Source organism: Pleurodeles waltl, chromosome 5 (assembly GCF_031143425.1).
Source record: "Pleurodeles waltl isolate 20211129_DDA chromosome 5, aPleWal1.hap1.20221129, whole genome shotgun sequence".
NCBI classification, from domain to species: domain Eukaryota; kingdom Metazoa; phylum Chordata; class Amphibia; order Caudata; family Salamandridae; genus Pleurodeles; species Pleurodeles waltl.
The window spans coordinates 428,866,685-428,881,591 of NC_090444.1; the positions used below are offsets into that span (position 1 = coordinate 428,866,685).

Sequence of the window (14,907 nt, forward strand, 5' to 3'; positions counted from 1 at the left end):
TGGGATTTGAATTTGGTTCTGACATTCATAATGTGCGCTCCTTTTGTGCCTTTCCCAGTTTTCCTCTCAGGCTTCTAACACTAAAAACAACCTTACCTTTGGCCATTACCTAGGCCCGCAGTGTGAGTGAGCTGCAGGCACTATTATCCAAGCCGCTTTACATTTATATCTATCCTGACAAAGTGGTGCTTCGCACTGTTGCTTCCTTTTTGCCAAAAGTGGCCATGCCCTTTCATGTAGGCCAATCCATCACCTTGGCTACTTTTTACGCCACCCCTCATCCTTCTAAAGAGAAGGAGAGACTTTACCACCTGGACCCAAAAAGAACATTGTCGTTCTACCTTAATTGTACCAAGGAATTCCGATTGGATGATCAACTCTTTATTCGCTATGTGGGTGTGAAGAAAGTGCAGAAGAGAATCATCTCAAGATGGGTCGTTGTCTGCATTAAAATGTGCTACGTTGTTTTTTTACGATCACTCTACCAGTGCAACAGCTGTAACCACTGGGTTAGCACATGGAATTCCAATCCTGGACATCTGTTAGGCAGCAACATGGGCATCCTTCCACATGTTCACCAAACGCTACTGCCTGTACAGTCAGGTCCAAAGGGACAGTTACTTTGCCAGTTCGGTCCTACATGACTTCCTAGTGTGATTGTGGTTCGCAGACCCACCTCCCGGCCTCATATTGCTTGGGTATATATTCTAAGGTAAGGAATCTGCAACTAGAAGTCTATATCAGATGTACAAGTTACTTACCTTTGATAACGCCTTATCTGGTAGAGACACTTTCTAGTTGCAGATTCCTTACCGACCCACCGATCCTCCCCTCTGTGCGTCTGATTTCTAGGAAAAAGGACTTCCATTTCAGCCCCCTAGTTGTGACGCAGCAGTGGTCAGTGTTCTTCATTCTTCTGCGCTTCTGGCGTGGAATGATGTGAAAAGAAACTGACATCCGGGCCCAGAGTGGCACCTACATAGAACCAATCATGTCATATCCAGCGTGCATGATGACGGACGCAGTACCACCCGAAGGCACTCGGGGGTACTGCTCGAGAAAATTTTTCGGATCCAGACTGACGCCTTGGGGAAATTCTAAGATAAGAAATCTGGAACTAGAATATGTTTCTACCAGATAAGGTGTTACTGAAGATAGGTAACTTGTTCTTTGAACTAAAGGTTTGGAAGTCACTCTAAGACATTCAGGGATGGTCTGTGAGAGGCAAAAAAGTTGCTTGCAGCTGTTTTTCTTTTGGTGCAAGAGAGCTTTCCAGTAGACACTCTTGATAATGACCAGACTAACATTGACTTATCCTCCAATGTTGCATGCAGCTTTTTTGTATATTTTCTTGAAAAAATGATATTCCTGTATTCCCATAATTTTATTTTGCTGCCACTTAAATTCATAACACACAATTTTCTCAGGAAAAGTCTTCTGCTTTGTGCCATTGTGGCAAAGCTTAAGCTCACTTTTTCTCATCAAAACAGTTATTTAGGTAAGAACGGGCTAGATTACATCCTTAGAACGCTCTGCACAACTACCCTCACCCCAGCTTTGTTATGCCACAAGAATAAGTTATGTGTTTTTTTTTACAGTATGGATTTTGTATAGAGGTACGCGTCCCCTTTGCTCATTTATTTTGATTGAAATGACATTTTTCCTTCCTTTGTCTTTCTGTTGGGAGAAAGCAAGCTGTGGTGGAGTACTGCAACTACCTAGTTTTCCTCTCCTCTGATGTAAGCATACTGGGGAGGCAGGTTGAAAATGTTTTCTGTTGTAGACACTGAATTGTATAATGATCTAGGTTTTTACTGCGGCTAAGAGAACACCTTTGCTATGGTTAACATTTTTATGTACAGGGAGTGCAGAATTATTAGGCAAATTGTATTTTTGAGGATTAATTTTATTATTGAACAACAACCATGTTCTCAATGAACCCAAAAAACTCATTAATATCAAAGCTGAATATTTTTGGAAGTAGTTTTTAGTTTGTTTTTAGTTTTAGCTATGTTAGGGGGATATCTGTGTGTGCAGGTGGCTATCACTGTGCATAATTATTAGGCAACTTAACAAAAAAATATATATACCCATTTCAATTATTTATTATTACCAGTGAAACCAATATAACATCTCAACATTCACAAATATACATTTCTGACATTCAAAAACAAAACAAAAACAAATCAGTGACCAATATAGCCACCTTTCTTTGCAAGGACACTCAAAAGCCTGCCATCCATGGATTCTGTCAGTGTTTTGATCTGTTCACCTTCAACATTGCGTGCAGCAGCAACCACAGCCTCCCAGACACTGTTCAGAGAGGTGTACTGTTTTCCCTCCTTGTAAATCTCACATTTGATGATGGACCACAGGTTCTCAATGGGGTTCAGATCAGGTGAACAAGGAGGCCATGTCATTAGATTTCCTTCTTTTATACCCTTTCTTGCCAGCCACGCTGTGGAGTACTTGGACGCGTGTGATGGAGCATTGTCCTGCATGAAAATCATGTTTTTCTTGAAGGATGCAGACTTCTTCCTGTACCACTGCTTGAAGAAGGTGTCTTCCAGGAACTGGCAGTAGGACTGGGAGTTGAGCTTGACTCCATCCTCAACCCGAAAAGGCCCCACAAGCTCATCTTTGATGATACCAGCCCAAACCAGTACTCCACCTCCACCTTGCTGGCGTCTGAGTCGGACTGGAGCTCTCTGCCCTTTACCAATCCAGCCACGGGCCCATCCATCTGGCCCATCAAGACTCACTCTCATTTCATCAGTCCATAAAACCTTAGAAAAATCAGTCTTGAGATATTTCTTGGCCCAGTCTTGACGTTTCAGCTTGTGTGTCTTGTTCAGTGGTGGTCGTCTTTCAGCCTTTCTTACCTTGGCCATGTCTCTGAGTATTGCACACCTTGTGCTTTTGGGCACTCCAGTGATGTTGCAGCTCTGAAATATGGCCAAACTGGTGGCAAGTGGCATCGTGGCAGCTGCACGCTTGACTTTTCTCAGTTCATGGGCAGTTATTTTGCGCCTTGGTTTTTCCACACGCTTCTTTCGACCCTGTTGACTATTTTGAATGAAACGCTTGATTGTTCGATGATCACGCTTCAGAAGCTTTGCAATTTTAAGAGTGCTGCATCCCTCTGCAAGATATCTCACTATTTTTGACTTTTCTGAGCCTGTCAAGTCCTTCTTTTGACCCATTTTGCCAAAGGAAAGGAAGTTGCCTAATAATTATGCACACCTGATATAGGGTGTTGATGTCATTAGACCACACCCCTTCTCATTACAGAGATGCACATCACCTAATATGCTTAATTGGTAGTAGGCTTTCGAGCCTATACAGCTTGGAGTAAGACAACATGCATAAAGAGGATGATGTGGTCAAAATACTCATTTGCCTAATAATTCTGCACTCCCTGTATGTATTCTTGACTTCTCTCTTGTTATTTGACTGTAAGACTGCATTTGCCAATATTTTACTTTTGCACCTAATCTGTGCAAAAGAGAAACCCTAAACCCTTGCAACTTCTGTGTGGACAAATTATCAAGGACAGTGAGGATTCCTGTAAACATATATTCTAACAGGACTGGGCAGAGTAAACCTAATGACCAGGTCCACAAGTACTGGAAACACAGATGTATGTGGTCTACATAATACTAGAGGGTGTTTAAGTCAAACTTAATCTGCACATCTTTCAACGGTGGATGTTTCTTTGTTAGTAGGCCAATTGAAAATTACATACGTTTATACCAGGATCACTGTTCCTAGGATCTGATAGAGATTTCTAGCTGCTACCTTTGATTTTCCCAGGCTTCAGACTGGATCTGGAAATTTTGCTGAGCAATACTCCTTGTACCAGCCGTCAGTGGCTCCATTTGGCTCTGCATGGCCTCGTCTGTGGCAGAAGTGATGTCAGAGTCACCTTCAATAGGTGTCATCCAGTCTTGTAGGTGACAGTTCTTTTCCTTCCCTGCCAGTTAGCACAGATCCTGAGAGACCGACCCCTCTGTTGCTTCTAGACAGGCCTTTTTTTGACATTGTGTTGAGTTTTTGTTTGTGTATGTCGAGGATGTCATCAAGAAAGGCTGGGTTCAAACCGTCTTTGCTTGTCACTGCGCCATGTCAGTTGCGGACCCCTATCTTGTTTGCCTCTGGTCCCTTGAGCGCGACCATGAGCTGTCACTAAAGCTGCTTGCGGCCCAGCAGTCGACAACCCTGGCACACATGGCTCCTAGGAGGTCTTGGACCTGGTTGAGAAGAAGGTTGCGGGACTGCTTGAGGATCCCCAAGTCCTCTTCGGCCCATTCGAGGTCCTCGGGGAAGAGGCACAAGAAGAGAAGTCCGAGAGAACTTTGACTTCACCTTGTCTATCAGCCGACTAGATGAGCAGGGAATATCGGTGTTCCCAGCATGGTTCTGCAGAGCCATTGCCCAGTTCATTTCTGCACCTCCCCCTTATTCCAGAAGCCAGATTGACACCGCTCAGATAAGAGTTTTATGAGGCTATGCACTGCGTATTTGAGTGGGCTGACCCCTCTTGTGTGTCTTTGGGCCCCGGGGAGTCGGAGGAGCCCCCACCTGATTTCACGCCAGCGACTTCGGCCTCGCCTCAGGTGGGGTCTGATAGATCCATTTCTGGATCCAGAACGCCGCCAGTTGTACTCAGGGGACCTTCTCCGGTGCTCGTCCTGGCGCCAATGCTGCCGGCGCCAGCCCCATTCTGATTTCCTATGATCCAGAGCCAGAACAGCGTTGTACGATGTTGATTCCAGTGTCAACAGGTGCCAGGTCATTGCTTGCACCTTAATTTGCACAACCAGGCATGGGAGAAGTGTGGGAGGTGTCACTGGACCCTTTAGAGTACCAGTTGGAGAGTACTTTGGAGTTAGTAAGAGGAGCTAGGAGAGGCGAGTGGTCTAGACACCTCTCCAGATACTGGCTTGCCCCCAAACACTGTGGCTACAGGGGAGTGGGCTTCCTGTGCAGAGGTGGTGCGTAGGGCAGCAGAGGTCCTCAACCTGCCCTCAGTGGCTGTCAAGATGAACATCTTGACGGCAGTGCTTCAGCCTGGAGCTTCTAAATCTGAACCCCTTCTGCCCTTAAATGAAGCACTTGCACACGTCCTGCTGGGAACTTGGTCCTTGGTGGTGTTAATATGGATATTGCCTGCTGCCATCACCCTGCATCAGGCTACGCTCGCTTCCTCAGTCAACACCCTACCCCTGAGAGCTTGGTAGTCCAAGCCTCCGCTTCCCATGGTGCATTCCCTTTCTCATCCCCGTACAGGGAATCCAAGAGGCTGGACCATCTTGGGAAGAAGTTTTTTTCCACCAGCCTGGCACTGAGGTCGGTGAATACCTTGTGCTTATTGGGACGTTTTTTTGCATACCATTTGGGATACGGTTGCAGAAGTGCTACTTCAGGTCTCGAAAGAGGCCCAGGCCATCTGGATGCCATGCACACAAAATACTGCCTGTGGCATAGGTAAGTCACCCCTCTAGCAGGCCTTAAAACCCTACGGCAGGGTGCGCTATACCACAGGTGAGAGCATAGCTGCATGAGCAATATGCCCCTACAGTGTCTAAGTCTATTCTTAGACATTGTAAGTACAGTGTGGCCATATTAAGTATATGGTCTGGGAGTTAGTCAAAACAAACTCCACAGTTCCATAATGGCTACACTGAACACTGGGAAGTTTGGTATCAAACTTCTCAGAATAATAAACCCACACTGATGCCAGTGTTGGATTTAATAAAAAATGCACACAGAGGGCATCTTGGAGATGTCCCATGTATTTTACCCAGTCCTTCAGTGCAGGACTGACTGGTCTGTGCCAGCCAGCCACTGAGACAAGATCTGACCCCCTGGGGTGAGAGCCTTTGTGCTCTCTGAGGCCAGAAACAAAGCCTGCCCTGAGTGGTGGTGCTTCACACCTCCCCCTGCAGGAACTGTAACACCTAGCAGTGAGCCTTGAAGGCTAAGGTTTCGTGTTACAATGCCCCGGGCACTCCAGCTAGTGGGGATGCCCGCCCCCCCCGGACACAGCCCCCACTTTTGGCGGCAAGTCCGGGGAGATAATAAGAAAAACAAGGAGGAGTCACCCCCTCAGCCAGGTCCACCCCTCAGGTGACCATAGCTGATGTGACCCCCTCCTTAGAAAACCCTCCATCTTGCTTTGGAGGATTTAGCCCAATAGGAATAGGGATGTGTCCCCCTCCCCAAAGGGAGGAGGCACAAGGAGGGTGTAGCCACCCTCAGGGACAGTTGCCATTGGCTACTGCCCTCAAAGCCCTAACACACCCCTAAATTTAGTATTTAGGGGCTACCCTGTACCCAGGAAATTAGATTCCTGATGACTTGCAACAAGAAGAAGGACTGCTGACCTGAAAGCCCCGCAGACAGGACAGAGACGAAAACTGACTTGGCCCCAGCCCTACCAGCCAGTCTCCAGACTCAACCTGCACAGTGACGCATCCAGCAGGACCAGCAACCTCTGAGGACTCGGAGGACTTCCCTGCAACCAAAGGACCAAGAAACTCCTGTGGACAGCGGCTCTGTCCAAAACTGCAACAAAGAAACTATCTTTTAAAGGGAATCCAGCCTCACTCTGGAAGCGTGAGTCCCCAACTTTCTACACCCAACGCCCCCGGCTCTTGTCCAGAAGAACCAACACTGCAGAGAGGACCCCCCGGCAACTCCAACAACATGTACACCCTGAGACAACCTCCCTGCACCGCCACAACGACGCCTGCAGAGAGAATCCAGAGGCTCCCCCTGACCGCGACTGCCCGGTAACAAAGGAACCCGTCGCCTGGAAGAAGCACTGCACCCGCAGCCCCCAGGACCGAGAGGAACCACCTACCAGTGCAGGGGTAACCAGCATGCTGCCCTCATCCTAGCCCAGTCGGTGGCTGGCCTGAGAAGCCCCCCTGTGCCCTGCCCGCATCGTCAGAGTGACCCCTGGGTCACTCCATTGCTTTCAACACGAAACCCGACACCTACTTTGCACACTGCACCCGGCCGCCCCTGTGGATGTATTTTGTGTGCCTGTGCCCCTAATCCCCCCCCCCCCCCCCCCAGCCACACCAGTGCTCTACAAACCCCCCCGGTCTGCTCCCCGAGGATGCACATACTTACCTGCTAGCAGACTCGAACCGGAGCACCCCTGTTCTCCATAGGTGCCTATGTTATTTGGGCCCTCCTTTGACCTCTGCACCTGACCGGCCCTGTGTTGCTGGGTGTATGGGGTTAACTTGAACCCCCAAAAGTGAGCTGCCTATGTCCCGGAGACTGAACTTGTAAGTGTTTCTTATCTGAAAAACTAACCATTACTTACCTCCCCAGGAACTGTTGAATTTTGCAGTGTCTACTTTTAAAATAGCTCATTGCCATTTTTGCCAAAACTGTGTACATTACTGTTTTAATTCAATGTCCATATTTACCTATGCCAAGTAACTTACAATTTATGTACTTACTTGAATTCTGAATCTTGTGGTTCTAAAATAAATTAAGAAAATAATATTTTTCTATATAAAAACCTATTGGCCTGGAGTTAAGTCTTTGAGTGTGTGTTCTGATTTATTTCTTGTGTGTTTATAACAACTGCTTAACACTACCCTTTGGTAAGCCTACTGCTCGACCACACTACCACAAAATAGAGCATTAGTATTATCTAATTTTGCCACTATCAACCTCTATGGGGAACCCTTGGACTCTGTGCAAACTATCTCTCACTTTGAGATAGTATATACAGAGCCAACTTCCTACATTGGTGGATCAGCGGAGGGGTCTAAGACTTTGCATTTGCTGGGCTACTCAGCCAATACCTGATCACACAAAAAAATTCCAAAAATTGTCATTAGAAATTGATGTTTGCAATGTCACTATTTTTCTAAATTTTAAAAAGTCCTGCTAGGGCCTTTTGTAAATCCCTGTTCGCATTTCTTTTAGAGTTTAATCGTTTGTAAAAGTTAGGATTTAAGTACTAGAAGTAGTTTTTAGTTTCTTTAAAAGTAATCCCAACTTTTACAGTCATAATGAGTCAAACAGATGAAATTGTGATGGAATTAAACCTCACCCCTTACCTGCATCTAGGGACGTCAGAGCTAAGGTCTCTTTAAAATGAAACAGATAAAAACTGGGTCCCACCCTACCAAGGCAAAGCTCCAGGAGCTCTTGGCAAAGTTCACAAGGGACCACCTCTCTGATAGGGAGGATCCTCCCTCAGATGGGAAAATTAGTGAACAGGAGGATGAACTCACCCCTCCTGTCCTAAATAAGGAGGACAGGGCTTCTAGAACCCTGTCCCAACAAATCCTAGTCAGAGAGCCTGGTTCTTCCACAGGGGAGACGAGTACCTCTGTAATCATTGAGGGCAGCCTCAATGAAGAAGACATCCTTTTAGCAAGGGTGGCCAAGAGATTGGCTTTGGAGAAGCAGCTCCTAGCTATAGAAAGGGAAAGAAAAGAAATGGGTTTAGCTCCCATAAATGGTGGCAGCAACTTAAATACGGTCAGAGAGAATACTGACATCCTAAAAATCCCCAAAGGAAATATAACTAAATATGAGGAAGGTGATGGCATCACCAAATAGTTCACAGCTTTTGACAGGGCTTGTGGAATCAGAAAAGTAAGCAGATCTCACTGGCAGCTCTCCTTTGCGAAATGTTCACTGGAATGTGCATGAGATAGACTCCTCACACTCTCTGGTAAAGATGCAAATGCTATGACTTTATAAAGGCTACCCTGATTGAGGGCTTGGAATTCTCAACTGAGGAGTACAGGATTAGGTTCAGGGGGACTCAAAAAACCTTGAGCCAGACCTGGGTTGATTTTGTAGACTACTCAGTAAAAACACTGGATGGTTGGGTAACTGGAAATGAAGTGCATGACTATGATGGGCTTTATAATTTGTTTATGAAAGAACACATTTTAAGTAACTGCTTCAATGAAAAGTTGCACCAATATCTGGTAGACCTAGGTCCAATTTATCTGCAAGAATTGGGAAAGAAGGCAGACCACTGGGTCAAGACTAGGGTAACCAAAACTTCCACTGGGGGTGACCAGAAGAAAGGGGTTACAAAGCCTCCCCTTGAAAAAGTGGGTGACACTGAAAATAAAGAAAAAGAGTCCTCTGTAGGTCCCCAAAAACCTGTCCAGGTGGGTGGGCCCCAAGACACAACCCAAAGGAAAGGTGGGTACCAGGGTAAGAACTGGGATGCCACTAAGGCATGGTGCCACAACTGTAGACAGACAGGGCACCACACCAAGGACACTTATTGTCCCAAAAACAAACCCCCTAGCAAAATCCCAGGGGTGGCCAGTGTAGCCATTGGGGATGACTCCTCAGATGAGGAGGTCCTCATAGCCTTCAACTGTAGGAACAACAGGTGAGTTGGAGACTCCAGAGGGAAGTAGACACTTCCACCACCTACTGGTGAATGGAATACCAGACACTGCCCTGAGAGAGTTGTGCCAGTCACACTATTGTGCATGACAGGCTGGTGCTCTCAAACCAGTACATCCCGGGTGAGACTGCCAGACTAAGGATCAGGCCACACAAGGTCACTGATAGGCCTGTGGCTTTAGTGCCCCTAGAAGTGGGTGGGGCTTTTAGCTGGAGAAGGGTGATAGTCAGTACATACCTCCCCCTTGATTGTCTCCTTGGAAATGACCACCTAGAGGTTGGTCAGAGCCCAAGAGAGGAACTGGTCCAGTCCTCTCCCAAGGATTCTGGAAGTGCTTCCCCTGCAGTAACTGCAAGTAGGCCCCAGAAGAAAAAGAAAATAAAACAGTACAGGAAAGGTGGACAACCTTTAGCTAAGGTTCCCCCAAGCTATGGAGATTCTGCTCCTGTGGGCAGAACTTCAAAAGTGGCCCTGGTAAAGCCAAGCCTGACCCACAAGAAGTCCTGTCTAGTCAGGCAACTGTTAATCATGAGTGGGTGCCTCCTCAGCTAAGAGAAGAAAGAGTGGTTGGAGGGTGTTTACTACGAGATGTAGCTACCCCCACTCTACCACAGCAGACAGGCACCCTGACCCCAAAGAACCTGTAATTTAGCGCCTTCCCTTGTTGGTGAAGAGCTAAAGGTGTGGTTCTGGGCACTGACAGCTGTCAGTGGCCTCTGCTGGGTGTTAGCCTTTATGGCTGCAATGTCCTGGGCATGGTGGTCTGACCTAATGCCAAATAACAAGTTAGGCCCCCTGATCATGGTGGGGTTACTCCAGCTATGGGTAATCTCTTTCGGTAAGCTAGGGGTGACCCTGTCTAAAATAAGATTAGCAGAGGTGGATACCTCTAAGCACAAGACAGAGAGAATGGGTGAAGACACTAGAAACATAGACAAGAAGCAATTCAGACTAGGTCCTATCACTGTGGAAGTAGGTCAGTTCCCCAGAGGGAATGACCTGAACAGGAGGATGTAAGGCAGAGTAGGCCCTGCAGCAAACCAGCCTGTTTTTCCTACTTTTCCTCGCCTGACAGACTAGGAAGACTCCTCCAGCTTTGGCTGAGTCTCCTGGACTGTGGGCTGGGGGGGGGGGGGTTGTGTAGGAAAATGGCTCCATGTTGCAGTTACACCCCGCCCCCCACTTTTTGCCTGATATTGATGCTGACTTGACTAAGAAGTGTGCTGGGACCCTGCTAACCAGGCCCGAGCACCAGTGTTCCTTCACTAAAAATGTACCATTGTTTCCACAATTGGCACACCCCTGGCACACAGATAAGTCCCTTTTAAAAGATACCAGTGTACCAAGGGCCCTGTGACCAGGGAAGGTCCCTAAGGGCTGCAGCATTTGAGGTGTCACCCTAAGGGACCCCTCACCTAACAGATGCACACTGCCATTACAGATTGTGTGTGTTTATGGGGAGAAAACAGGCCCCTGTTTCCACATCATGGGTACACAGGTGTCCAGGGATCAAAGAAAAAAGCCCAGCAAACTGTTGTAGGACTTTCCTACAGTCAGAGTGCGTTTGGGCATTGAGGGTGTCTGAATAGACCTCTCCATCAACTGACCCATCTTTATGGTCATTTGAGAGGAGCTGATGGAGAGGTTCACTCTCTGCTTCCTGCTCCTCACCAGTAACTATCAGCACGGCCACATCTAATCTGTCACAATAGAGGTTTAGGCGGTTTACCTGGATCACCCTCTTGGGTGCCCTCCTGATGCCCAGTTCTACCAAGGAGGTGACCTCACTCTTTTTCTTTAGAATAGGGTAAGGGCCACTCCATCTGTACTGAAGTGCACTGGGAGCCACAAGCTCGCAAACCCATACCTTCTGCCCTGGTTTGAATTCTATCAGTGCAGCCTTTTGGTCATACCAGAACTTCTGTAGTTGTTGATTGGACTCAAGGTTTTTGGATGCCTTTACTATGTACTCAGCCATCCTTGGGCAGAGGCCAAGTACATAGTCCACCATATCTTGTTTAGGCTTATGGAGAGGTCTCTCCCACCTTCTTTTACAAGTGCAAGTGTTCCCCTAACAGGGTGGCCAAACAGAAGTTCAAAGGGGGAAAACTCTATTCCCTTCTAAGGCACCTCTCTGTAGGCAAAAAGGAAGCATGGAAGGAGGACATCCCTTCTCCCTTTTAGTTTTTCAGGGAGCCCCATGGTCATGCCCTTCAATGTCATGTTGAATCTCTCATGTTGGCTTGTGGATAGTATGGTTTGGTGATCTTATGAGTCACCCCACACTCATTCCACATATGTTTGAGGTAAGCTGACATGAAGTTTGTACCTCTGTTAGAAACGACCTCTTTAGGAAACCCTACTCAGGTAAAGATACCAATCAGGGCGTTAGTTACTGCAGGAGCTGTAGTAGACCTAAGGGGAATTGCTTCAGGATATCTGGTAGCACGATCCACTATAACCAGTATATATTGGTTTCCTGAGGCTGTGGGTGGCTCAAATGGACCTACAATGTCCACACCAACCCTTTCAAAGAGAATCCCCACCACAGGAAGTGGAATGAGGGGGTCCTTTGGGGAGCACCACCTGCCTTAACACTGGTTTGGCAGGTGACATAGGAGTTACAAAACTCCTTCACCTTCTGAGACATATTGGTCCAGTTGAAATGACTGTCAAGCCTACTCCATGTTTTCATTTGTCCCAGACGCCCAGCTAGGGGAATGTCATGGGTCAAAGTTATGAGCCCATCTCCCCAATAGACCTTGTGAGAGCCACTGACATCTCTCTTTTCCTGTGCATCTGCTTGCTGCATCAGGCCTTCAAGAGTGTGACAAGTCTTCTGTCCCTGGCCCAGCTGTTCTCTTAAGTGTCCCCCTTCCCAGGAGCTCTACCTGATAAGGATCCAGCTCCATGGAGTCAGTTCCCTCGGAGCATAAGACTTCTGAGAAGAGAGGTCTCATTTCTTTTGCTGCTCAGAAGCTGGTCTCCCAGTCTTCTTGCCTTTTCTCTTGGAAGGTTGGCCTCATTATTCCAGGCTCCAACATTTTGTTTTCACCCTGTGCTCAGCTTTGTGCTCTTTACACACACCATCTCGGGCCATGCCTGCATGGGTTTTGAGTTCTACCTCAGCCCAAGCTGAGGACTCCAGAGCATTCCCTAGTAAGCATTCCACTGGAATTGCAGAAGAGACCACTACCTGTTTCAGGCCGGTAACCCATCCCCAGTCTAAGGTCACCATACCCATGGAATGGACCTTAGTAACATTGTCAGCATTGGTAACTGGATATGTTAGTCCAGCCAAATACTGTAGTGGGGAAACCAGTTTTTATGTCACCATGGTGACACTGGCACCTGTATCCCTCAGGGCTTCTACCTCAAGAGGTGCTGTCTGCATTTTTACATCTTAGGGGGCCAGACAGCAAGTGTGGCATCATATACCCCTCCCTCAGAGACTAAAGCGGCTTCAGTGCGAACCTTGATGTGCCCTGGGCACACTGTTGATCCCACCTGGAGTCACTTGGGAGTTCCTTTTTGGGACAGGCCAAGTCTCCAGTTTGGCATCCATTCTGTTTACAGTTGTGACACCAGGTCTTTTTGGGATCAAAGTTTTTACCCTTGTATCCAGGTGAGGACTGTGAAGAGGCTCAGGGCCCACCCTCCTGTGCAGGTTTTTGGGGCCCTTGAGAAGACTCTTTACTTTTATCCTTAGGTGTCTCACCACCCTTTCCCTGGGCAGGCTTTGTAACCCTTTTCTTTTGGTCACCTCCAATGGGAGTTTTAGTCACTCTTGTCTTGACCCAGTGGTCTGCCTTCTTTCCCAATTCTTGGGGAGAAATTGGACCTAGATCTAACAGATATTGATGCAGCTTGTCATTGAAGCAGTTACTTAAAAGATGTTCTTTCATAAACAAATTATAAAACCCATCATAGTTGTGCACTCCACTGCCAGTTATCCAACCATCTAGTATTTTCACTGAGTAGTCTACACTCCACAGTGGTGAATCCACAGCCCTCCTCAATCAGGGTAGCCTTCATGTGATCATAGAATTGAGCATCTGCACCAGTGAGTGTGAGGAAGCCTATCCCTACACTTAACAGTAAACAGTTCCCAAAGGAGAGCTCTCCAGTGAGATTTGTTTAGTTTTCTGGTAGCACAAACACCCTCAAAAGCTGTGAACCATTTGGTGACGTCATTACTTTCTTCATATTTAGAGACACCAGAATGCTCCCTGACCCTATTTAGATTGCTGCCACCATTAATGGGTGCTAAGCCCATTTCTGCTCTCTTCCTCTCTATAGTTAGGAGCTGTTGCTCCAAAGCTAATCTTTTGGCCATCCTTGCTAAAATGATGTCCTCTTCATTGAGGCTGCCCTCAGTGTTCCCATAGGAACTGGACTCCACTGTGGAAGATCCAGGTCCTGTGAGCACTGTCCTTGGAGATAGGGGCCTTGTGGCCCTGTTCTCCCTAGTTAGGTGAGGAGGGGGAGTTCATCCTCCTCATCTTCAGCATTTTCCTTATCCCTATCTGAGGGGATGTCTTCCTCTTCAGCAGGGTGTTCCCTTGTGCATTCTGCCAAGAGCTTCTGGAGCTTGACCTTGGTAGGGTTGGACCCTGTTTTAATCTTTTTCAGTCTGCACAGGGTCCTTAGCTCCCCCATCCCTAGATGGCGGTAAGGGGTGAGTTTGAGCCCCACAACCATATCCTCTGAGCTGCTCATTATGTTTCAAAAGTTGGGGATTACTTTTAGGAACTAAAACATACTTCTACTATTTACCCCTAACTAGAGTAACTTTTAAATCTAAAAAATAAATGCTAATGGGATCTTAACCAAGGCCCTAGCAGGACTTTTAAAAATGTAGAAATGTAGAAATTCAAAAATCAGTTACTAGAGGCAGTTTTGGAATTTTGTCATGTGATCAGATATTGGCTGAGTAGTTCAGGAAATGCAAAGTCGTAGACCCCACTCCTGTCCACCACTTAGTATGTTGGCTCTGTATATGCTATATCAGAATGATTGGGAGCAGGGTCAAGACTAATTTGCATATAGTTGGTCCAAACTGGGGTGACGTGGCAAGCAAAATAATGATGGATTAAACGCAGATCTGTGACTGGGGGTGAGTGTTTGAAACGTTTCAACACTCCGTCCATCATTTTATTTTGTGATATTGCCTTGTGCGCGCTCTAAGCGACTAGGGTCCCTTGCTTGCTGCGCCACTGTATTCAAAGTAGCCTGGCTGATGAAGCGTGATAACTTTAAACCGGTCCCAGGATGCTTGAATCCTATCCAGGGAGGACCTTGCATGGCAGGCTGGACTGCCCCCATTGGCAGCAGGGTCAAGACTGATACGCATATAGTTGGTCCAAACTGGGGTGATGTGGCAAGTAAAATAACGATGGATTAAACCCAGATCTGTGACTGGGGGTGAGTGTTTGAAAAGTTTCAACACTCCGTCCATCATTTTATTTTGTGATATAGGAATGGACTTAGACACTGTA

At 47.0% G+C, this 14,907-nt stretch overlaps 1 protein-coding gene across 1 annotated transcript in view; it reads left to right on the plus strand.

The window, feature by feature from the left end:
- PSME4 (proteasome activator subunit 4) overlaps nucleotides 1–14,907 on the plus strand; it is a 1,396,200-nt gene that overhangs the window by 837,263 nt on the left and 544,030 nt on the right. The gene's annotated exons all lie outside the window — the stretch shown is intronic.